Source organism: Symphalangus syndactylus, chromosome 12, assembly GCF_028878055.3.
Source record: "Symphalangus syndactylus isolate Jambi chromosome 12, NHGRI_mSymSyn1-v2.1_pri, whole genome shotgun sequence".
Lineage (NCBI taxonomy): Eukaryota > Metazoa > Chordata > Mammalia > Primates > Hylobatidae > Symphalangus > Symphalangus syndactylus.
Genome location: NC_072441.2, coordinates 69,509,496 through 69,535,773, shown reverse-complemented (window position 1 = coordinate 69,535,773; position 26,278 = coordinate 69,509,496).

The window sequence follows — 26,278 nt, the reverse complement described above, 5'->3', positions numbered from 1 at the left end:
GAAGGATACTTCGGTTCCCTCATTCTGTTGCTTTCTCAAGCAGAGTTAGGCATCTCATGGACACACAACAGCAGAAATCTGGGCTGAGGAGCAATATAGCCACAAATGATTTAGAATCTTGGTAGAAGAAAAGGTAGGTTAGAAAATTCATAGTGGTTGAGCCTTTCTGGTGGAAGGTAAGAATTTCAGGAAGTTGAAACAATTCAGAATCATCAAGTCTGGAAATAGAAGGAATACCTGAGCCCCTTGCTCCACCTGCCTTATGGTGGATCTTTGAGGAAAGGTGCTCTTTATATGCTCAGTCATGAGGACCTTATACCGTAGCTGATCTTAGCCAGTAAATACCGAATAGTGAGTAAGTCTTAAGGATTGCAATCAGGAGTGTGCTGCTAAATGTTTAACCACTGGCTTCCCTGGAGGATGCGGGGAGGAAACCCTTACTGATAGAGCTGGCCAATTTTCTTGGTGTAAATACACCCATCATGACTGATTTCAAGCTACTAATGTGACATCACTCAATGTGAAGTTGGAAATGCATAGTAGCTCACCATTATGTATAAAATTTTTTCAGTTGCAATAGATATTGTCACACACGTCCGTGTGAAGAGACTGCCAAACAGGTTTTGTGTGAGCAGCAAGGCTGTTTATTTCACCTGGGTGCAGGCGGGCTGAGTCTGAAAAGAGAGTCTGCGAAGGGAGATGGGGTGGGGCCATTTTATAGGATTTGAGTAGGTAATGGAAAATTACAGTCAAAGGGGGTTGTTCTCTGGTGGGCAGGGACGGGGGTCACAAGATGCTCAGTGGAGGAGCTTCTGAGCCAGGAGAAGGAATTTCACAAGGTGATGTCATCAGTTAAGGCAGGAACAGGCCATCTGGGTGTATACATGCAGGTCACAGGGGATATGATAGCTTAGCTTGGGCTCAGAGGCCTGACATTCCTGTCTTCTTATATTAATAAGAAAAACAAAACAAAATAGTGGTGAAGTGTCGGGGTGGTGAAAATTTTTGGGGGTGGTATGGATAGATAATGGGCGATGTTTCTTAGGGCTGCTTTGAGCAGGATTAGGGGCAGCATGGGAACCCACGGTGGGAGAGATTAAACTGAAGGAAGATTTTGTGGTAAGGGGTGATGTTGTGGGGTTGTTAGAAGGAGCATTTGTTGTATAGAATTATTGGTGATGGCCTGGATGCAGTTTTGTATGAATTAAGAAACTAAATGAAAGATGCAAAGTCCAAACAAGAAAAGGAGAAAAACAGGTATTAAAGGATTAAGAATTGGGAGGACCTAGGACATCCAATTAGAGAGTGCCCAAGAGGGTTCAGTGTAATTATTTGCTTGGTTTGTGAGTTTTGGGGCTCTATCCTTGGCAGAGTCCTCCTTTTTAAGTTGAAGGCTGAGCTTGGTGAGGTGTGTTTTTAAAAGACCATTAGTCCGTTCTACATTTCCTGAAGATTGAGGATGGTAAGGGTTATGAAGTTTCCACTGAATACCAAGAGCCTGAGAAACTGCTTGGGTGATTTGACTAACAAAGGCAGGTCTGTTATTGGACTGTATAGAGGTAGGAAGGCCAAACCCAGGAATTATGTCTGACAGGAGGGAAGAAATGACTGTGGTGGCCTCCTCAGACCCTGTGGGAAAGGCCTCTACCCATCCAGTGAAAGTGTCTATCCAGACCAAGAGGTATTTTAGTTTCCTGGCTAGGGGCATGTGAGTAAAGTCAATTTGCCAGTCCTGGGCAGGGGCAAATCCCCGAGCTTGATGTGTAGGGAAGTGAGGGGGCCTGAAGAATCCCTGAGGAGTAGTAGAATAGCAGATGAAACACTGAGAAATGATTTCCTTGAGGATAGATTTCCATGATGGAAAGGAAACGAGAGGTTCTAAGAGGTGGGCTAGCGGCTTGTAACCTACAAGGAAGAGGTTATGAAATGATGACAGAATAGAATGGGCCTGTGAGGCTGGAAGGAGATATTTTCCTTGGTCCAAGAACCATTTGCCTTGTGTGGGAAGAGATTGATAGGTGGAAGTTTCAGTGGGGGAGTAGGTGGGAATGACCGATGAGAAGGAGAAAAATTGCCATGAGGGATATAAGTTGGAATGCTAGCTGCTTTTTTAGCTACTTTATCAGCATAAGCACTGCCCTGACAGATGGGATCTGATGCCTTTTGATGGCTCTTGCAATGAATGACTCTAGTTTTTTTTGGAAGTAAAGCGACCTTGAGAAGAGTTTTTATTAAAGAGGCATTAATGATGGAGGACCCTTGTGTAGTGAGGAAACCTCTTTTTGCCCATGTAACAGCATGGTGATGCAGGATATGGAAGGCATATTTAGAGTCAGTATAAATACTGATGCATAGTTCCTTTGCAAGAGTGAGGGCTCGAGTTAAGGCAATGAGTTCGGCTTGCTGAGAGGTAGTGGAGGGTGGCAGAGTGGTAGCCTCAATGATAGATGTGGAAGATACTATAGCATAGCCTGCCTTTGCTGGTGTGTGGCGATTAGGCCTGGTGGAACTGCCATCAATAAACCAGGTGTGATCAGGGTGAGGAACAGGAAAGAAAGAAATATGGGGAAATGGAGTGAATGCCAGGTGTGTCAGAGAGATACAGTCATGGGGGTCAGGTGTGGTATCAGGAATAATGTGGGAGGCTGGATTGAAGTCCGGGCCAGGAACAATGGTAACTGTGGGAGACTCAACAAAGAGTGAATACAGTTGAAGGAGCCAGGGAGCAGAAAGTATATGTGTCAGGTGTGAGGAAAAAAATAGATTTTGGAAGTTATGAGAACCGTAGAGAGTGAGTTGACCATAGTTTGTGATTTTTGAAGGCCTCTAAAAGTATTAGGGAGGCAGTGGCTGCTGCACAGAGATATGATGGCCAGCCTAAAACAGTAAGGTCAAGTTGTTTGGACAAAAAGGCTACAGGGTGCAGTCCTTGTCCTTGTGTAAGAATTCCAACTTCACAGCCCTGCATTTCGGCTGTGTATAATGAAAAGGGTTGGGATGAGTCAGGGAGAACTAGTGTGGGAGCAGTCTCTAAAGCAGTCTTCAAGGAATGGAAAGAGGAGTGGGGAAAGGATTTAGGATCTGTGAGGTCAGCTAGGTTTCCTTTTGTGAATTTATATAATGGTTTTGTTAGGATGGCAAAACCAGGTATCCAAAGGTGAAAGTATCCAACCATGCCCAGGAAGGAAAGGAGTTGTTGTTTTGTAGAAGGGGTCGGGGTTAGAGAGATCAGTCAGACACGATTGACCGGGAGAGCACATGTGTTTTTATGAAGAATTATGCCAAGGTAGGTAACGGATGGAGAAGAAATTTGAGCTTTGGAGGGGGATATCCAATATTCCTTGGAGAATAAATGTTGAAGGAGCAGGAGGGTGTCTTATTGAGAAGATTCAAAGGAGGGCCTACAAAGTAGAAGGTTATCAATATATTGAATAAGGTGAGAAGCAGAGGGGTGGAAAGAAAGTAAATCATGAGAAAGAGCTTGGCTGAAGTAATGGGGGCTGTCCTTGAAGCCTTGTGGCGCTACAGCCCAGGTAAGCTGCTGGGACTGATGGATGTCAGGGTCAGTCCAAGTGAAAGTGAAGAGAGGCTGGGATGAAGGGTGCAAAGGAATAGTAAAGAAAGCATGTTTGAGATCAAGAAAGGAATAATGGGTTATGGAGGGGTCGTGGAGGGAGGTATTAAGGATAGGAGAGTATATGGGCTTGGCACCACAGGGTGGATAGGCAAGACAATTTGGTTGATAAGGCACAGAACTAACCTGTAAGGCTTGTCTGGTTTTTGGACAGGTAAAATGGGGGGGAATTGTAAGGAGAGTTTGTAGGCTTTAAAAGGCCATGCTGTAACAGGTGAGTGATAATGGGCTTTAATCCTTTTAAAGCGTGCTGTGGGATGGGATATTGGTGTTGAGCAGGGTAAGGGTGATTAGGTTTTAATAGGATAGTAATGGGAGTGTGATTGGTTGCCAGGAAGGGAGTAGAGGTGTCCTATACCTGTAGGTTAAAGTGGGGGGATATGAGAGGAAGATGGGAAGGAGGTTGGGGAAAAGGGTGGCAATGAGATATGGCTGTAGCCTAGGAATAGTTAGGGAAGCAGATAATTTAGTTAAAATGCCTCTACCTAATAAGGGAACTGGGCAAGTGGAGATAACTAAAAAGGAGTGCATAAAAGAACATTGTCCAAATTGGCATTAGAGTTGGGAAGTTTTAAGAGATTTAGAAGCCTGGCCGTCAATATCCACAACAGTTACGGAGGCAAGGGAAACAGGCCCTTGAAAAGAAGGTAATGTGGAGTTGGTAGCCTCCGTATTGATTAAGAAGGGGATGGACTTACTCTCCACGTAAGAGTTACTCAAAGCGTCTGTGATGGTCCTTTAGGCTTTTGAGGTGATTGAGCAGTGTCAGTCTTCACCGCTAAGCCGAGAAGATCCGGGAAGGAGTCAGTCAGAGAGCCTTGGGCCAGAGTTCCAAGGGCTCTGGGAGTGGCTGCCGGGTTGGACAGTCCGATTTCCTGTGGGGTCCTACACAAATGGGACATGGCTTAGGAGGAACCCTTGGCTTCTGGCACTTGAAGCAAGATCCTCGGGTAGATGGTCCTGGAGGAATGCCTGGCCACTGCAGTTCGGGTGTTTGGAAGTTCTTGTGTGCTGGAGATGTGGCTGGGGTTTGTCTCACAGTGGAGGCAAGGAATTGCAACTTAGAAATACGTTGCTACTTGGCTGCCTCTACTTTATTATTGTACACCTTGAAGGCGAGCTTAATTAAGTCCTGTTGTGGGGTTTGAGAGCTGGAATCTCATTTTTGGAGCTTTTTTTAATGTTGGGAGTGGGTTGGGTAATAAAATGCATGTTGAGAATAAGACGGCCTTCCTCTGGGGTCTAGGACAGTAAAGCGTCTAAGAGTTGTTGCCAAACGGGACATGAACTGGGCTGGGTTTTTATATTCGATGAAAAAGAGCCTAAATGCTAACTGATTTGGGAGAGGTCGGATAAAGAAAAAAGGAGCATTAACCTTGACTATGCCTTTAGCTCCAGCCACCTCTTTAAGAGGAAATTGTTGGGCAGGTGGGGGAGGGCTAGTAGCGGAATGAAACTGTAAGCCAGACCGGGTGTGAGGAGCGGAGGTGACGGAAAGATTATACGGTGGGGGAGCAGAGGCTGAGGAAGAATTGGGACTTGGCTCGGCCTGGCAAGGAGCACCCTGGGGAGAAGGGGAGAGGTCAGATGAGTCCGTAGAAAAGAAGGATTCGAAGGACTCAGAGCTTGTGGTGGAGACTGAAGGAACAGACAGGAGAGAAAGATTTGGGACGACTCACATCGGGAGCAGAGACTAGGGAGGGAACAATGTGTAAAAGAATGCCTGGACGTCAGGCATCTCAGACCATTTGCCCATTTTTCAACAAAAATTATCTAGATCTTGTAGGATAGACAAATCAAAAGTGCCATTCTCTGGCCACTTGGAACTACTGTCGAGTTTGTACTGGGGCCAAGCGGTATTGCAGGAGAAAATAAGGCATTTAAGTTTTAGGTCAGGTGTGAGTTGAAGAGGTTTTAAGTTCTTGAGAACACAGGCTAAGGGAGAAGAAGTGGGAATGGAGGGCAGAAGTTTGCCCACAGTGAAGGAGGTAAGTTTAAAGAGAAAGGTAGAGACACAGAGAAGGGGGTGGGTGAGCAGCCAAAGCAGGCATCCCCACAATTGACTTGCCACCAAGGGAATGTGGGTGAATGACCAAGGCAGGTGATCCCGTGGTGATCAGACACCAATGGAGTGTCGGTGAATAATCAGGTAGGCGTCCCCACGGTGATTAAACACCAAGGGAAGACTGTCTTCCCGAGTCCATGACCAGGGCCAGAGTTTTGGGTCCACGGATAAAATGTGTTTCCTTTGTCTCTACTAGAGAGGAAAGAGAACTGGAATTGGAAGGACAGGGAGATTGAAGGGTAGCGAAAGAGGGAGATCGAAGGGTAGCAGGAGAGGCTGGAAAAGAGTGAAAAGACTGCCTACCCGATCTGAAATTGGTGAGATGTTCCTTGGGCTGGTTGGTCTGAGGACCTGAGGTCATAGGTGGATCTCTTCATGGAGTGAGGGTGAGGACAGGGGACTGGTCTCCAGAAGGAGTCCCTCTGACCCGGGTTTTCGGCACCAAATATCACGCACGTTTGTGTGAAGAGACCACCAAACAGGCGTTGTGTGAGCAACAAGGCTGTTTATTTCACTTGGGTTCAGGCGGGCTGAGTCCGAAAAGAGAGTCAACAAAGGGTGGTGGGATTATCATTAGTTCTTACAGGTTTTGGGATAGGCGGTGAAGTTAGGAGCAATGTTTTGTGGGCAGGAGGTGGATCTCACAAAGTACATTCTCAAGGGTGGGGAGAATTACAAAGAAACTTCTTAAGGGTGGGGGAGATTACAAAGTACATTGATCAGTTAGGGTGGGGCAGAAACAAATCACAATGGTGGAATGTCATCAGTTAAGGCTATTTTCACTTCTTTTGTGAATCTTCAGTTGCTTCAGGCCATCTAGATGTATACGTGCAGGTCACAGGGCATATGATGGCTTAGCTTGGGCTCAGAGGCCTAACAGATATAAATAACCTCAAAAGCGTAGATAATAGGAAAATATATGGTAAAATAATGCTGTTTTGAGTAATTATTACATTTGTTTTAAATATAATGATTTTATTGAAAGTTGACATAATTTAATATTTATTATATTATTTACATGTATCAGAATATTCCATGTATGATGTGCTTATTTCATATTGCATGTCTGTATCAAAACATCTCATGTATCCCCATAAATATATCCCTAATGTGGACCCACAAAAAATTAAAAATTAAAAAATTTTAGGCCGGGTGCAGTGGCTCACGCCTGTAATCCCAGCACTTTGGGAGGCTGAGGCGGGCAGATCTCGAGGTCAGGAGATCGAGACCATCCTGGCTAACACGGTGAAACCCCGTCTCTACTAAAAATACAAAAAATTAGCTGGGCGTGGTGGCAGGCGCCTGTAATCCCAGCTACCCGGGAGGCTGAGGCAGGAGAATGGCGTGAACCTGGGAGGCGGAGCTTGCAGTGAGCCGAGATCGCGCCACTGCACTCCAGCCTGGGGGACAGAGAAAGACTCCGTCTCAAAAAAAAAAAAAAAAAAATTATACCTCCCAAATATGTACAACTATGATATAACAAAAAGTTTAAAAACATATATTTATTAATGGCTGTATCTAACAACCAGCTTGCAACATTCCTGAAAATTTAACAATCAGTTCTTGCAAGTCAGTTTAAGCCAGCTCCAGAATACCACTAGTTTCCTGCTCTTAGTAGCCAACTCTTTTGTTTACACACACAGCCACTTCCCTGGTCTCAGGCTGGCCCAACATGGTGGGTTCAGGACAGACGCCAACCTTTGCCACCCATTGGACCCATCTGACCTAAAGAGAATTCAGTCTGGTTCAGTTGCTTCCAGCCTCAAGGGAACTGTATTGCCTAGACCTTGGGCCATGCCACAATGCCATATACTGCTACTTCAGAACCTCAGGGAGCAGGGACTTGAACTTTAATCCCTTCCCTCCTAGGGGGCACCGGGCTTCCAGGCAAACAGGTCCTCCACTTACATGCAGATCTGCCTGTGAAAGAAGGGAAGGTTTCCACCCTGAACAAGTGAGAGAGAAAGGGAAAAAAATTCTTTTACAACTTCTCCCAGGATAAAGGGCCTATTTGTCCTACATTTATGTAACTAAAAGAGACTGTGAGTGATTTGTCACTGAAAAAAGAATATCTGCTTCAGGACGATTTACCCTTCTACAGGACAATGGGTCCAACACTACTACATAATGTAAGCAACTATAGGAAGCCACTTAAGAGGTTCTTCACAAAGAAAGGAAGACACACTTCAAAGTGATTTTCTGTCCTTGACTGTAGAGAGCAACAACTCCCACTATGGAAAAGAAAAATATAAGTTTATTCTATGGTGTGTGCCTCTGGAGAAGCCTCTGGTCCCCCTCCCTCAGTCTTCTAGTCTTTCCTCCCCACCCTAACTGTCGTTCTTCCTTCCCTAAACATTTATATAGCACCTTCCTTAAAATATGCTACCAAAGTGCTAGGAATGCCGAGATGAGTAAGAGGAGAATACACTCTTGCTTCCCTTCAATTCTTTCTTTACAAATCTGCCACAGTGTTCTTTTAAAAATGCAAATCAATATATAACCCAACTCTTTCGCTTCTCCCTTCCCTTCCTTTTTATTCCCTTTTGTTCTCTTTCTGTCTTAAATACGGTCAGGCCTCTGAGCCTAAGCTAAGCCATCATATCCCCTGTGACCTGCACCTATACACCCAGATGGCCTGAAGTAACTCAAGAATCACAAAAGAAGTGATATTTAAATGGCCTGTTCCTGCCTTAACTGATGACATTCCACCACAAAAGAAGTGAAAATGGCCGGTCCTTGTCTTAACTGGTGACATTACCTTGTGAAATTCCTTCTCCTCATCCTGGCTCAAAAAGCTTCCCCACTGAGGACCTTGTGACCCCCCCACTCCTGCCCGCCAGAGAACAACCCCCTTTTGACTAATTTTCCTTTACCTACCCAAATCTTATAAAACGGCCCCACCCCTATCTCCCTTCGCTGACTCTCTTTTCGGACTCATCCCGCCTGCACCCAGGTGAAATAAACAGCCTTGTTGCTCACTGCTCACACAAAGCCTATTTGGTGGTCTCTTCACACGGACACGAGTGAAAGATTCTTGCTTTTTTTCCTTCATCCAAAGAAAAAAAAAAAAAAGCAATAATCTGAATGAGGTAGGTAGCCAGTTCAGAGGATGCAGGCTCAGGAGGGGTGAGCTGGGTGGGGCATGAATTGAGAGATTGGCTACATAAAGGTAAATTGAGATAATGGGAGCCAGGCTTCCACTGTTGGAGAAGGGAAACACTGATGTGGAAAGGGGGAAACCAAAATGATCTTCATGGTATTACCACTGTGTAAATTGTGCTTTAGATAGGCAGGCAGGTAGGCTGGTAGGTAGATAGATACGTTACCAGAAAGGGGTCCCGATCCAGACCCCAAGAGAAGTTCTTGGATCTCACCCAAGAAAGAATTCAGGAGGGCGAGTCCATAAAGTGAAAGCAAGTTTATTAAAGAAGTGAAGGAGGCCAGGCGCGGTGGCTCACGCCTGTAATCTCAGCACTTTGGGAGGCTGAGGTGGGCTGATCATGAGGTCAGGAGATGGAGACCATCCTGGCTAACATGGTGAAACCCTGTCTCTACTAAAAATACAAAAACAAAACTAGCCGGGCGCAGTGGCGGGTGCCTGTAGTCCCAGCTACTCCGGAGGCTGAGGCAGGAGAATGGCGTAAACCCGGGAGGCGGCGCTTGCAGTGAGCCGAGATCGCATGATTGCATTCCAGCCTGGGTGACAGAGTGAAACTCCTTCTCAAAAAAAAAAAAAAAAAAAAAGAAGTAAAGGAATAAAGAATAGCCACTCCATAGGCAGAGCAGCCCCCCAAGGGCTGCTGGTTGCCTATTTTTATGGTTATTTCTTGATGATATGCTAAACAAGGGGTGGATTATTCATATCTCCCCTTTTTAGACCATATAGGGTAACTTCCTGACATTGCCATGGCATTTGTAAACTGACATGGCGTTGGTGGGACTGCAGCAGTGAGGACGACCAGAGGTCACTCTCATCGCCACCTTGGTTTTGGTGGGTTTTGGCTGTTTTCTTTACTGAAATTTTACCAGCAAGGTCTCTATGACCTGTATCTTGTGCCAACCTTCTATCTCATCCTGTGACTTAGAATGCCTTAACGTCCTGGGAATGCAGCCCAACAGGTCTCAGCCTCATTTCACTCAGGCCCTATTCAAGATGGAGTTGCTGTTTCAAATGCCTCTGATAGATAGATAGATAGAGATAACTATAAATAGATAAAGAAATAATGAAAAGAGATGTAAGTTTCTCTGTGTGTGTGTGTGCGCGTGTGTGTGTAGGACTGACATCCCAGTAACAATAGTCCTGAGTACTGAGTAAACATAGTGCTCAGATCTTAGTTCCCAGAAGCATTTTCCACTACAAGTAACTATGGTTTCCTTGGACAAATAGCTGATTCCAGGGCTGTGGCAGGGAAAGAACAACATAAGCCTGGGATATCTTATTCTAAGGCACTTCTCCAAGAATGATGAGGGTGTGCCAAAAAGATACCAAAACCAGCTTGAAAGGGCCTCTACTGACCAAACCTGAGACAATATCAAAATAAATAATTATAATCCATCGAATAAAATAGAAGTTTCTGTGTTCACACAGATACAGATATATAAATGAACAAATGAAAAGGAAGAAAATTATTTCTTACAGTAAAAAGCCAACTATTAAATACAGAATAATCTGTTGAGCCTAGGAGGTTGAGGCTGCAGTGAGCTGTGATTGTGCCACTGCACTCCAGTCTGGGTGACAGAACAAGATCCTGTGTCAAATAATAATAAACAGAATAAATAAATAAATAAATAAATAAATAAATGGTGAGAAAATCACTATTTGACAGTCATCAGTGTAAGAATTAATTCAGGCAGGAAACATCAATGGATGATGGTGAATGTGGGTCAGTGTGGGTGAGGGCAGGGCCCAGGTGCACCCACTCCATCTCTTGGCATTTCCAGATCAGTGTGGCGGGAATGCTCAGGCAGATGTCCCTCGGAATTGTACCTGCATCGATATGGCTGGCCTGGGTGCACAACTCTGTCCATCTCTCACACTCTGTCTCCTTCTTTACCGCTTGTGATCTAATTCATGAGCTTGAACACAATTTTATAAAAGGTTTTCAAGCTGTTCCTGGAATTAAGCATGATACTATAATATCTTCTAACAGAATAATGATATAATAAGAGCTAACACTTGCTAGGCACAGTGGATCATACCCATAATCCCAGCACTCTGGGAGGCTGAAGAGGGAGAATTACTTGAGGCCGGCAGCTACAGACCAGCCTGGACAACATAGTGAGATCCCATCTCTACAATAAAATAAAAAATTAGCCAGGCATGGTGGCACATGCCTGTAGTCCCCAGCTACTTGGGAGGCCGAAGTGGGAGGATTGTTTGAGCCCAGGGGTTCAAGACCAGCCTGGGCAGCATTAAGGAGACCTCGTCTCTATTAAAAATAACGAAATAAAATAAAGTAAAAAATAACAGCCGTCTGAGTTTGGTGGTTCGCATATATTGGGAGGCTGACGCAGAAAGATTGCTTGAGGCCAGGAGTTCAAGACCAGCCTGACAGCATAGTGAGACTATGTTGCTACAAAATAAAATAAAACAAAAGCAAATATTTGAGTGCTTTCCACATGCCACATGGTTTTACATGTATTCTCTAATTTAATCCTTACAATATTTCTTCCAGGAAAGATACTCTTATCCACACTCTACCTATGAGAACACTTAGGCCCAAAGACATTAAATAATAACTTAGTAAGAAAAGGAGCTGGCTTATAATGCTGATAATGTGACTTAAGGACCTGCTAGTGTCACCAGGAGACTGTGCTGTCCCTGGAATATAAATCTGCTCCTAACAGGACTAGCCTGTGTGCATCAGGAGAATGTCTCAGATAAGACCCAAAAGGACAATGTCTAAGTAACTATAATTGGCATTAATCAGCTAATGGAACACATGCCCAGGCAGCTATGGGCACTTGTCTTCTGGTGACATTTACGTCTTCAAATGTAGTTTTCTTTTTTCCTGCACATACTCAGATTGCCTATGATGATGTAAACTGGGAGGAGTGATTGGAAGCAGTGGAGACAGTGGGAGAAGTCAGACCAGGTTCAGATAATAAGGAGTGCATTAGTCTGTGCAGGGTTTTAACATAATAAAACTGGCCAGGTGTGGTGGCTCATGCCTGTAATCCCAGCACTTTGGGAGGCCGAGGTGGGCAAATACCCTGAGGTCAGGAGTTTAAGACCAGCCTGTCCAACATGGTGAAACCCTGTCTCTACAAAAAAAAAAAAAAAAAAAAAAAAAAAAATTAGCTGGGCATGATGGCGGGTGCCTGTAATCCCAGCTACTGAGAAGGCTGAGGCGGGAGAATTGCCTGAACCTGGGAGGTGGAGGTTGCAGTGAGCCGAGATCACACCATTGTACTCCAGCCTGGGCAACAGAGCGAGACTCTGTCTCAAAATAAATAAATAAAATAATAATAATAAAAAAACCAACTAAATGCCATCTGGTTTGTATAATCACATGAACCATGGCAATTCCAAACAATGTAAGTGACAAAATGCTCTTCCCAGCCAAGGGCTAACTCTTCTACCCTTGGAATGCTGCTGATTGAAAGAGAACCATCTTAGTAGATTCTGAGCTTTATTCAGCTTTGAATTCCCAGAATGTGCTATGTGTTGGATATAATAGATGCTCAAGAAACGTTAAGTTGAAAATAACAAAATTGAGCTCAGATATATCCTCAGCCCTTTAAAATCTGGGCTGGAGATCCCCAAAAGTCTTTGTCATCTCTCACAAAGTCTGGTGTCATCTCTCACAAGAAAACTTGCAGCCACACAGGCCCCCTCTGTTAAAACACAGGAAAATTGAGGTAGCTGCCCAAGAAATGTAGGCAAAGTTGGAGCTTTGCTGGAATGCTACAGACATGATTTCTCCCTCTGCACTTGCAGTGGTTACCAGGCATGCCACCAAGTGACTTTATTTATACATTTTATTTCCTTTTTTTGGAAAACCATTACAAATCCCCTCAGAATTCAGAATATTAAAGCATCTATTAGTTCTAGTTGGGCTTGGGAAGCTGAGTGCTTAGAAAATACTCCTCCTACTGCACAGGCACCCTCCACACTCTCAAATTACCCAAACCAGCTCATAATTGGGACCAGCTGGCAGGAGGAGAGAAGGCGGCCCCTGTGCTGAGCTAGGAATCATGTTACAAATTTCATCCCTAGAAAGAGGCTAGCCTTCATCCATTAAGGGTTAAGATGTGGGAGGTCAAAGGAATAGGGCTTAGGAGCTGGAATTTAAATTGGCTAAATAGAACCTGAAAATGAAGAGTGTTCACATTAGCAACTGCAGCTCCTCGCTTTGTCTAGAACAAAGTATGTATGGAATAACTGAGTGGACTGCACAGGGCTACAGCATCAGCTGGATTTTGCTTTATTTTTTGTCTTTCCAAAACTGGCATAACTGACCTGTATCCCACTCAATATCTTTCCTTTCCCCAAAATTATCCCACTTAGTTTGGAAGCACAGATTTCCCTATCTGTGCACCAGGAAAGGACAGGTTTAAAATGAGTAGTGTCTGTGACACCTGGTGCTCTCTCATTGCCAGTAATTCTCGAGATCCACTTTCTCCTGCATTCATGCTAGGTCTTCTCAGCACTGAAGCTTGTTCCCCCGCCCTGCTTTGGTCTGAGCCAGAACAACAGCTCTGCTCTTGGAGGGCAACTCATGAGGCCAGCCTTCCCAGCCTTGGCTGTGGGCTTCCCAGACTGGATAGGGAATCTGGAGGAAATGAAGCAGGCCCTCAGAGCCAGTGAACCATTATTCAGGAGAGCCTGGGCGCAGTGGTAGCTGTTAGTGGCTGGTGGCCGTGGTGCTGGTGGCACTGTCCCAGACATGTGGTTTTCAGTGGGGTGACCTTGGCTGTCTTTTCTGGTGCCAACACCTTTGGTTCTTGCCTGTTTACTGAGCCAGATTCTCTAGGCTTCCTGTGGATTCTGTGAACTACTTGATTGCTCTGCAATAAATATTTTCTGCTTAACAGAGTCAATTTCTGGTGTCAGAAACCAAGAACTCTGACTGGTACAGCATCTGTCCCTACAAGATTCAGGAAATCAAGTCCAGTGCTCAAGAGGGAGAAGAGATTAAAGAAAACAGAAGTAGAATATAGAAAGGAAATAAAAAAGCAGAAAAAGGGTGCCGCATTGTGGAAGCGTAGGGAGAAGGAAGGAGTGTGGGGGAAGAAAGTAGAGGAATTGGCAGGTGAGACGGAGCAGCTTGGAAGGGGTCATTCACCTTGTTAATGCTTGTAATAGGAGCCCTGAAGAAAACTGCCAAAGTGGCCTCCCTGAGGTATTTCTGCATTTCTATTTCTGGTGGACAATGTGGTTTAAATGATTTTATGTGACTGTTTCAGGAACAACAGATCCTTGATTTGGACTTGCTTTTGGAGATAAAAGAAGGTGTTAGCTTTTACTTTTTGCATTTATCAAATGTGCTGCATGCTTGGAAGCGCACAGATATACAGACATGCATATGCATAGTGTGATAATGATAAATCTATGCATGAGAAATGTGGGTCTTGGGCTAGTTATGTAGGTGAGGAAATATTATGTAACAAGCCTATTCAATATCTCAAAGGGAAAATGTTACTTACTGTGCCATATTAGCATATCATTTGCTTTATTGGGAAGACAGAATGAAAAATATTTGACAATTAGTAGAAATCATAGGAAAAATTATGATTAAGTGCCATCTGCTGGCTTCTGTAAGTTTTATTTTTACGCAGCCTCAAGCCTGTCCTCATAATTATTGAATGTCTCTCTTTTGCTGAGGATAAACTTGCTTGTTCCGTATTTGGCCTATTAATGAGTGCTGCATTTTATGGGTGTGTGTGTGTGTGTGTGTGTGTACATGTGTGTGAATGGAACTACTTTGGGAGAGCAAATTCACCTTACAGAAATCCATTTTCTTCTAGATTCTGATTTGAGAGAGTAGACTGGGGTTTATTTTAAAATTCTGTTTTCGTAGCAGATTGCAAAAGCTCTGTGTGCTTAGCATGTGTATGGAAGGGGGAAGGCAGGGGGATGGTGCTTTGAAAGTGACTTCTCTCTTTGGTTTCAATCCTCTCCTCTGAGAGTGTATACGGTTTGCATCTCAAAAGCTCTGTCTAGCTTATGGCAGGTGAGGAATTTCCATGTCTCATTTTGATGACATTGCAACAAGGGAGCCTCTGATCACTCAGAAGTTGGTGGGAGAAAAAAAAAAAAAACAAAAAAACAGGCTTCATGTGGACATATTTGACCCCTTCCTCTGCGTCTAGCTCTGGAGCTCAGACTGGAAGTGCTCAGCAGGAAACAGGTCTTGCTGCTAGTAAATTACCATGACTGTGTTTACATGGTGAGTCAACAGGCATAGGTCAGCTCTCCTTGTCTCCAAGTAGACCCTTGAGCTGATGATTTATCTGGGTAAATCACATTCCAAATCAATTTTATTTTTGGCTGTGATGAATGAAATTGGTTTTCAGTAGTTCCCAGATAATGATAATAGTTACCATTTAGTAAGTGCCCGTGACATACTAGAAACTATGATAGACTATTTCAAAATTTTTTCTTAGCACTGATTTATTTACGTGTTTGAAATCTCTCTTGGAATTTCAACATCTAGTGTTAAATAAGTGTCCTTTTTATTATTTTAATGTTACATTTGATACATAGAAAGAATATAGGTCACATATTTGTGTTATAAAGGGTAATAATAAAATGAGTAAAACGAACTGTGGTAGCTTTGTTTCATCACCAGTTCTGTTGCATTGTGGTAGATTCTTTGCATGCATTTGTTCCATTTTTCATACTCTTATGAGATAGATGTTATTCTTCCTATTTTAAAAATTAGTAAATTGAGGCTCAGAAAGATAAAGCAACTTCTCAATCTCAGCCAGCCAGTAGGCAGGAGAAGTACTGTGGCCGACCTTATCAGAACTCAGCAATATTTGTTTCCCCTTCCTTCCCTGAGGGCAAGGTAGACTTTTCTACATTACAGTGATGTGGCTAGCTAGCTCTGCCCCTGCTTGTGTGAATGTGTCACCCCTGGGCTGAGGCAGCATAACATTCCTGAGAGACTCTTCAGGCTCCCTCCTCCTGCTGGGGCAGACTTCATTAGTGCTCTGCTCACATCCCCTTGGTGCTCACAGTTTGTGTTCATGTCAATGGCTTCTTACTGCAGTCACCTGCCACTCTTCGTTCAAGATAGAAAGTTAGGTGGGAACTGCCAGTGGGTTAGTCTGTCTAGGAGTGGCTGTGAGTAATGACACACAGGATTTGGTGGATAAATACCACCCCATCTTTGCCCATTGAGTGGAACAACTCTGGGACATGTTCTATTCTGATTTGCAGGGGCCCCCAGCAGTTACCTGTTCATTAAAGTACTCTTCATTGATTTCCTTTCCTTTCCCATCTCACTTCCATACTCCCAGATAAATGGCTTGTGCTCATATCCCAGGCTCAGAGTCGGCCTCTGGAAGAACCAAAGTTGAGATACTTTGGCATGTGTCCCCAGGGTGCAGCAACTATATGATGAGGATCCTCCACATGTGAGCTGTCTCCCCTTCAGAAAAAGATGCATGGCCCCAGGGGCTGGGAATGCTGTCTACGGCAGCCTTCCGTTGTCAATGTCTGCAGGGCTGCCTCAGCTGTGGAGAGTCACCCCACCCAAGGTTCGCCCCCGATTAACACAGAGGTATCAGGGTCCAGCCATCTTGGCCCAATTCAGGACATCTCTAAAGGGTTATTGAAGCTCCAGAGACCCCGTGGGTTAGGTGAAGGCTGGTGCTGGGCCTGCACTGCAGCTCAACTCCTCCCTCTGCACAGTCTTGTTTCTTTCTGCTCTTTTTTTCGCAGGTGTCAATCGTACCCCTTAACAAACATCCTGCATGTTAATCTCCTTTCAGAGTCTGCTTTTCAGGGACCCTGACTCCATCAATATGGACCCCTGAGGCCTGATTAGAGCAGGAGCCACATTCCTGTGGTGGACATTCCCACATTCACCCTTTGTTGTGTCAAATCAACGACACTTCAGAGTTAGTCTGTTATAACAGAATAACACAGTGCATTTAAATGCGCCTGACTCCAAAGCCTGCATTCTTCCCAAGTATTCGTCCATTCCCTAAAAATGATCATTCTTCCCCTGGTTTTGGCTAGCAACTTAACATCCATTTGCATCTTGACTGCATTTTGGCTACTTACATGTTATTTCCTTTGCCCTTAATTGCCCAGGAGGTGTCTGAGGCCCACTTTGCAGGTTGAAAAGTGAGGTTCAGAAGGCTAACTGCACCCTCTGAGCCTGCAGTGCACCACCTGCAAGGCTGCAGCACTTTAATCCCTTTTGTCTATAACCACAATTCTGGAGGAGGTGGGGCATGGCAAGCACTTATTAATACATGGAACACATTAATTCTGCACACATTTTTTTTTTTTTTTTGAGACGGAGTCTCGCTCTGTCGCCCAGGCTGGAGTGCAGTGGCACAATCTCGGCTCACTGCAAGCTCCGCCTCCCGGGTTCACGCCATTCTCCTGCCTCGGCCTCTCCGAGTAGCTGGGACTACAGGCGCCCACCACCACGCCTGGCTAGTTTTTTGTATTTTTTAGTAGAGACGGGGTTTCACCGTGGTCTCGATCTCCTGACCTTGTGATCCGCCCGCCTCGGCCTCCCAAAGTGCTGGGATTACAAGCGTGAGCCACCGCGCCCGGCCAATTCCACACACATTTTAAAGCACCTCCTGGGTGCCACACACTGAGGATATGATGACAGGTAAGGAACAGCCCCTGTTCTCAGCCTTGTCCTAGAGACAGGCAGGTAAACAAATAATTGCAATGCAATAATGTGAGAAAAAGTAAAGAGGCTCAGAGAAGGGGCCCGGGGACCTGATGGTAAGAATTCAGAGCCAGCATTCTGGGGAAAGTGCCATCTTAACCAGATCTTAAAGAATTAAAGGTGCTCCTATTTACAATAGCAAAGACTTGGAACCAACCCAAATGTCCACCAATGATAGACTGGATTAAGAAAATGTGGCACACATACACCATGGAATACTATGCAGCCATAAAAAAGAACGAGTTCATGTCCTTTGTAGGGACATGGATGAAGCTAGAAACCATCATTCTGAGCAAACTATCACAAAGACAAAAAACCAAACACCGCATGTTCTCACTCACAGGTGGGAACTGAACAATGAGAACACTTGAACACAGGGTGGGGAACACCACACACCGGAGCCTGTAGTGGGGTGGGAGGAGGGGGAAGGGATAGCATTAGGAGATATACCTAATGTAAATGACGAGTTAATGGGTGCAGCACTCCAACATGGCACGTGCATACATATGTAACAAACCTGCACATTGTGCACATGTACTCTAGAACTTAAAGTATAGTAATAATAAAAAAAATAATTAAAGGTGCTCATTAGTGCAGTAAGTGGAGGAAAGGAATTCCAAGCAGAGGGAACTAAGGCACAGAGACACGAAAAGTGAGGCATTTGGTTGACTAGAGCCTAGTGTGAGGCAGGAATCAGAGAGGTGGGTCAGGGCCTCGGAAGCCACTGGGCTCTAGACTTTATTGTGCAGGCCATAGGGACTTATATTATCAGACTGACCTTTTAGGAGGAAGGTAAGAGCCCTAACACTTATTGAGGAATGAGCATAAGCTGCATATTTTACATAGATTATTCCACTTAGTTCTTATAAGAGCCTTACAAAGAGCATCTCTTCATTTACAGATTATTATGCTTATTGGAGAAACAACCTCAGGATGTTGAGTGGGGGATACTGGAATGTACAGTTTAGGAAGTGTTGGTATTTGGCCAAGAAATTACAAGGCTCTGAGCAAAGTGGGGAACAGAGGGAAGGACAGAGGGCTCATATATCTGAGTGGTTTCTATGAGACTTGGCAATTGATTGGCTGAGCCTGGGAGACTCTATTATCCATGAAGGGATCGCTGGAAGGGCAGATTCAGGGACAGCATGTTGCATTTTAGGGTCCTGCTGATGTCTAGGCAGATATTTCTATTGAGGAATTGAGCACATGTGATTTTGAGACCATGGAGAGACCTAGAGTGGCAATACAGACTTGGAATTGTCTCTCTGTGGGTAGTAAATGAGGACATGGCAATGTAATAGAAAGAGCTTAGACATTGGAGAGAAATGACCCCGGCATCAAATCCCAGCTCTATCATTTACTGGTGGTACAACCTTAGACAAGTTACTCTGTGATCTCACTTTCCTCATTTGAAAAATTGGGAAACATAATGCTGACCTTGGAGAGTTATAATGAGCATTTAGAATGCCTAGTAGAATGTCTAGAACACAACAAGTGGTCAATAAATGGTAACTAATTTTGGGCAAGAAGGTGGCATGACATGGGAAGAGCATGTACAGTGGAAAGGAGGCAGGATGAGGATGAGGGTGGAGCCCTGCAGAATAGCAACATCCCTGAGGAAGGTAAACAAAACAGAGCCAGCAAAGGGATGAGAAAGAGGCTCCAGAGAACCGGAAGATGGAAGTGTCCTGGAAGCAAAGGGAAATGTTTCTTTCAAGAACAAGAGGGTTTTTGCTGGTAGATGAACCGGCATTTCACAGAGAAGGAAATACAAATGGCAATACATAGATGAAAAGATGCTTTTGATCCCACTCATCACTAAAGAAGTGCAGATTAAAATAACAATAAGGTACCACTTTACACCACTCATTTGGTAAAGATAACCAAGATGATGGTAAAGTGGAGTAATATCCACTGTTGACCCAAGTGTGGAGAAACCCTGTGCATGCTTGCATACCCTATGGGAATATACATTCATATCATTTTTAAAGGACATTTTGTCAAAATATATCCCAATTGTGAATGTACATGTTCTTGATCCAGGCATTGCACTTCTAAGAATTTACCCAGCAACAAACTCACAAGTGTACAAAGATGTATCTTCTAAGATATTAATTATAACATTGTTTAACACAGAAAAAAAAAATGGGGAGCAACCTAATGTCCATCTGAAAAGAACTGATGAAATAAAATTGTAGTGCATCCTTACAGCTTGAGTGGTTGGGAGATAATTGGGATTGGGTTGGAGATAATTGGGATTGGGTTGGAGATACAGAGACCTTGGAACACGAATGATAGGAATGACAGGCTGTGTGTGTCAGAATAGATGGTGTACAGAGGCCAGAGAGGAGCATGACCAATTTGTGGTGTGGGCTGGTAAGAATGTGGAGAGACGTGTTGAACACAGTTTTGTTTTGTTTGAGACAGAGATGTCGATGCTGCACACTGTGATCATTCTCTCTAACCCCATCAATCTTTAATAATACTTTTTAAATCAGGATATATTTAATGTGATTGGATTTCTTGTAAATACTGGTCAAGGAACTGAGATTTGTGTCAAGCATGGCCTGAGGCCAAAAGAGAGTCAGTCAAGCAGATGAGACGGACGGCCAACATCTGGGTCACATATGCTTGTGTATGTGTAAAAATTTTATTGAAGCGTATGCAAAGATCTGTTGCCAGAGTTACCTCTAGGGGGCAAGACTGGGAGTGCTTTATGGAGGTGGACTTTTCAGTTTATCCCCTTCCAAATCACTAGCATTTTTACTTTAAAAACAATCTTTTAAAAAAAAGTATAGCACTCAGACAATATAACTGGAGAATGACAGTGACTCCTAACCAATTGAGTGTAGTGTCTCAACTTTGCCCCAGATTTGATTCTTGCATGACTATGAAGACTAGAATAAGTCTTTTTTGTTTTTTTTTTTTTTGAGATAGAGTTTCACTCTTTTTCGAGATGGAGTTGCCCAGGCTGGAGTGCAATGGCACGATCTTGGCTCACCACAACCTCTGCCTCCCAGGTTCAAGTGATTCTCCTGCCTCAGCCTCCTGAGTAGCTGGGATTACAGGCAAGTGCCACCACGCCCGGCTAATTTTGTATTTTTAGTAGAGACGGGGTTTCTCCATGTTCGTCAGGCTGGTCTCAAACTCCTGACCTTAGGTGATCTGCCCACCTTGGCGTCCCAAAGTGCTGGCATTACAGGGCGTGAGCCACTGCGCCCAGCCTAGAATGATTCTTGAAAAGAGATACAGGTGAAATGATTGTCCTTGCAAAAGGTTTGAAAATGACACATTTCTGAAATTACGTAATTCACACATTACAGAAAAAGTACTATTTGTTGCAATTCATGCATATTCACATTGTAAATAGTAGGTGCTCAACAGATGTGTATTGGCTTCAATAATATTTAAAATATTTAAACCTTTGCTCAAAGTTCAAATATACATGTATACTCTCATTCGACTAAATTTTAAGAGAATCATACTCTGGTAATTGTTAATTGCCACTGTGCAAGGCAACCCCTTACTCTGTGTTTGACAAAAGCACTGCACCACACTTTTCTAATCCACATCCTGTGCTATCCAGAACCAAAACAAGAAATGAGAGTCTGATGAATCACCCACACAACACTTAGCAGTCACATACATGCTATTTTCAAGACACGTGAGACCCATGTTTACAGTAATTTAGAAATTTTACCATTTAATTTTGCTCTCGAGGAGCGAGGTGCTTTTTTTTTTTCCACAAGCTCCAGAAGTTCCTGTTGAAATCCTAGGACTGAAATTTTCCATTTTGAGAGCAGAGTAATTGTTTGTAATGCTAGGCTCCCCCAGGCAGGCTGGAAGCAGAACTGGAAATGAGCATGGCTTGTCTGGCGGGGAGAAGTCCTGCACACATGTTCCAAATGATGCAAACTTTCCTGGCCCCACCAGCGAGTCTCTGTGAGCTGGGGTTCCAACACCGTGTCCACCACATCGGGAAAGTGCTGCTTCCTCTGGCTCTTCCTGGCTCACCCCCACCCTCATTTCTCTCTCCCTAGTGCCAATTTAATCGGTTTATAGGCCTGGTCAGTTGTTGTCAATCTATTCTGCCGAGGCTACCCATGGCCATGGAGGTTTGGAGAAGATACCAGATTTTATTTTATAACTTTATTTCCCAACATTTTGTTATCACAATTTTGGAATATTCAGAAAAATTGAAAAAAATTGCAATTAACACCCATATACTCAGCATCAAGATTCTAACGTTTTATCACATGTGCAAGCACTAGTATTTGGGCCTCCTCTTTCCAGTACTGCTGGGGCTTAGCAGCCACACCTTTGTCCTGAGCTATCCACAGAACTCTCCCTCCTTTCTTAGCCACACTGATCTCCATGCTCCCAGTGCCTACAGCTATTATGGACTTCAATGCTCAACATTTAGCACCTGCATTTAGATCAGTGCCAGGCCCTGAGCAAGGCACAACCTACTTTTACATATACGATCTTATTTAATTTTTAGCCCACGAGATAGATATCATTATTATTCCTAACTTATGGTGAAGAAAACGGAGACACAGAGAGATAAAGAGCCTTCCGAAGTTACTTATGGCTGAAATTATTACTATGAAAGTAGTAATCACAAATGAGATATTTTAATTTATATATTTAAAACAAAATGTATAGGTATATTTAGGTGCTCCCATTAGTGTTTCAATGTGTACTGGCAGAATTACGTTGTCATCATTGAATGTGTGTTTCAGACCAAGATGTTTTGAAGTGGTTGTTTGGATGCTGCCATTTTTTTTTTTTTTTGTGACAGAGTCTTGTTCTGTCACCCAGGCTAGAGTGCAGTGGTGCGATCTCGGCTCACTGCAACCTCTGCCTCCCAGGTTCAAGCAATTCTCCTGTCTCAACCTCCCAAGTAGCTGGGATTACAGGTGCGCACCACGATGCCCAGCTCATTTTTGTATTTTTAGTAGAGACAGGGTTTTGCCATGTTGGTCAGGCTAGTCTCGAACTCTCGACCTCAAGTGATCCGCCCGCCTCAGCCTCCCAAAATGCTGAAATTACAGGCGTGAGCTACCACACCCAGCAGATGCTGCCATTTTGATGTGGCTTTTTAGATGTCTGTACCCAGTCCCCAAAGAGGTTTTTGTTTTTGTAGCTGTAATTGTTTAATGTGGGTCATTTTAACTGTACCACTCCATTTTTTCCCCCTAGAGAATCAAAAGTGTCTCATTTGTTTTCCAGTGTTGCTTGGTGAAAATTCAAGGCTATCAATGACTTAGTGTAAATAATCTAGTAGAGGAGTTCTGGACAACAGCAGAAAATACCATGCAGTTTCATGCTGATTTCACCAGTCTAAAAACAAGTCATAAAACTTTCCATTATAAACAGCTGTTGTGCAGCCTCTGCTCCTACAAAATAGTAACAACACAGCGCATCAGGGATGATGGGAAGCATTCAAGTATGCCACAGGAAAAACATCTTAGGCGTTATCAGTTAATATGAATACAAGGGAGGGATTTTTGAGATGTGGGGGGATTACAAAGGTTACCAAGAGCAAACTCTGCGTTGCCCAAAACCAGCCCCCAGAGCGCTCCACCTTCTTCCCTTTTTGTAGCATTCTTTGCTAGAAAGCTAATCTCTATGTGCCAATCTAAATTTATAAGGCACTTCCCAATACACAAAGCCCTTTTCTAGAAATTTTCAGACCTGAGCCGGGCGCGGTGGCTCACGCTTGTAATCCCAGCACTTTGGGAGGCCGAGGCGGGCGGATCACGAGGTCAAGAGATCGAGACCACGGTGAAACCCCGTCTCTACTAAAAATACAAAAAATTAGCCGGGCGTGGTGGCGGGCGCCTGTAGTCCCAGCTACTCAGAGAGGCTGAGGCAGGAGAATGGCGTGAACCCGGGAGGCGGAGCTTGCAGTGAGCCGAGATTGCCCCACCGCACTCCAGCCTGGGTGACAGAGCGAGACTCCGTCTCAAAAAAAAAAAAAAAAAAAAAAAAGAAATTTTCACACCTGAGTTTCCCAACAACTAGGAAGGAAGGGGGCTAAGTACTATTGTTCTCATTTTTCCTTAGGCTCAGAAGTTAAGAGACTTAACCAGGATCACCCAGCTTTTCTTCTCCCTCTCCAGGTGGAGCATAGGATTTAGAAATCAAAGACTTAGATCTGAATCCCATTTTTTGCCTCCTACTAGCTCAGAACTGCTGAGCCATTGACTTAACCACTCTGAAATTGTTCCCTGTGAGATAACAATAGTAAAATCTACCTTGTAGGCCTGAGGTTAGGATTACATTAAATTATGTATGAAAAGTGCTCTGTAAACCACAATATACTATATGAATTTGGTTATTATTAATGTATAGATAATATGCCACCTATCATAGCATATATTTTGTTCCATTAAACTTTTTATGATGACATTTCCAAGCATCACTAAAGTATGTTTGAATATAAGGAACAGATTTACAATGAACCCCCATGTACTCACCACTCAGCATCACCATTTATCAACATAAGGCCAGTTTTGCTTTATAACCTGTATTACCCTACCCTCTGTTACATTATTTTTAAAGCAATCCTAGGCTTCGTATAACTTATTCAAAAATGCTTAAATATATACCTCTAAGAGGTAAGAATTTCTTTAAAAAAATCCATAATACATTATGACACCTAAAAGAAACTAACAATAATTTCCTAATACCATGCAATATCCAGTCAGCATAAAAATTCACATTATCTCATAAATGGTTATTTTATCTGAATCAAAATCCAAATGAGGGACACATATTGCTTTTGCTGATATTTCTCAAGTCTTTAAAAATCTCTATGAAAGCCCCCCACACTGCCACAGTTATTATTTTTTTTACTTGCTATTGTTTTGGTTGAAAATACTGAGTAATTTGTCCTAAAAAAAAACTCCCATATTTTGGATTTGGGTATTGCATTCTCATAGTGTCTTTAACGTGTTCTTCTATCCCAAGTGTTTGTATAAAGCAGTCATTATATCTAGAGGCTTGATCAGTTTGGCATTACACTTTTGGCAGGAGTATCTCGTGGCTGTTGCTATTGCCTATTGTATCACAGGAGGAGGCTCATCATGTCTGGTGGTCTCTTGCTTTGTTTTGGGATCTTAAGATCGATCAGTGGGTTTACAAAGTGGGTAAATCAAGGTTTTGTGGAGACTGAAGTTTGTGCAATTTGAGGGGCTTTCTTTAAGAGAAATAAATCAAAATTACAAATATAAAATTAGGTTCTAGGTCCATGCAAGTGAGGAGAGCTGAAGCTTACACCATATTAGCTTGTGGTAAACTTGCCTCTGGTTCAGGGAGTCCATCCATCAGTCTGATCCATCCATTATTATGTTCCCCATCAGCCTCTTGTCTACTGACTTTAGCATCGATTGATGGTCAGTGCCTAGATCTATTTTTTTTAACTATAAAATATTCTAATTCTTTCATTCACTGCACATTTATTAGCTGGTATTCTTGTATACAGAATAACTTTTCCTCATCAACGATTTACTTACTGTATGAATCGGAGTCCAGATAGGAGACAGAAACCACATGATGTTTAGAATAGGTAAATTTTATTTTATTTATTTTTTTGAGATGGAGTCTCACTCTGTCGCCCAGGCTGGAATGCAACGGTGTGATCTTGGTTTGCTGCAACCTCTTCTTCCCGGGTTCAAGATATTCTCCTGCCTCAGCCTTCCTAGTAGCTGAGATTACAGGTGGCTGCAACCACACCCAGCTAATTTTTGTATTTTTAGTAGAGACAGAGTTTCACCATGTTGGTCAGGCTGGTCTCGAATTCCCGACCTCAGTGATCCACCCGCCTCAGCCTCCCAAAGTATTGGGATTACAGGTGTGAGCCACTGTGCCCGGCCTTAAAATAGGTAAATTTTAACATAAGAAATTATTAAATAGAGATTAAGGAACTCTAAAGAATACAGAAATAGCAGAAATAGAGAACAGCCACTACTTCTAGAGTGGAGTCAGATCACTCAAGGAAATAACAAACTGGAAGACAGTACCCCATTCCCAACGATGGAGAGAATGTGGCTGTTCCATGGATAGTGGAGACTGAATAGTGGAGATGTTCACTGAAGTACTTTAGGCTAGAGCTGGCAAGCAGGGAAATGCCCTGTATTAGTCAGGGTTCTCCAGAGGGACTAATAGGATAGAAGTATATATGAAAGGGAGTTTATTAAGGAGAATTGAGTCACGCGATCACAAAGTAAAGTCCCACAATAGGCCATCTGTAAGTTGAGGAGCAAGGAAGCCATTGGTGGATCAGTCCAAGTCCCAAAACCTCAAAAGTGAGGAAACTGACGGTGTAGTCTTCAGTCTGTGGCCAAAGGCCTGAGAGCCCCTGGCAAATCACTGGTGTAAGTCCAAGAGTCCTGCTCTCTTCTAGCTGCACTGGCAGCTGATTAGATTGTGCCGGCCAGATTAAGGGTGGGTCTGCCTTCCCCAGCCCACTGACTCAAATGTTAATCTCCTTTGGCAACACCCTCACAGACACACCCAGGAACAATACTTTGCATCCTTTAATCCAATCAAGTTGACACCAAGTGTTAACCATCACATGCCCACTGTGGGGCTGACAAAGGCTTGACAGAAAGTTCTCCACAAGGCCAGGAATGGTGGCTCGTTCCTGTAATCCCAGCACTTTGGGAGGCCAATATGTGTGGATCACCTGAGGTCAGGAGTTCAAGACCA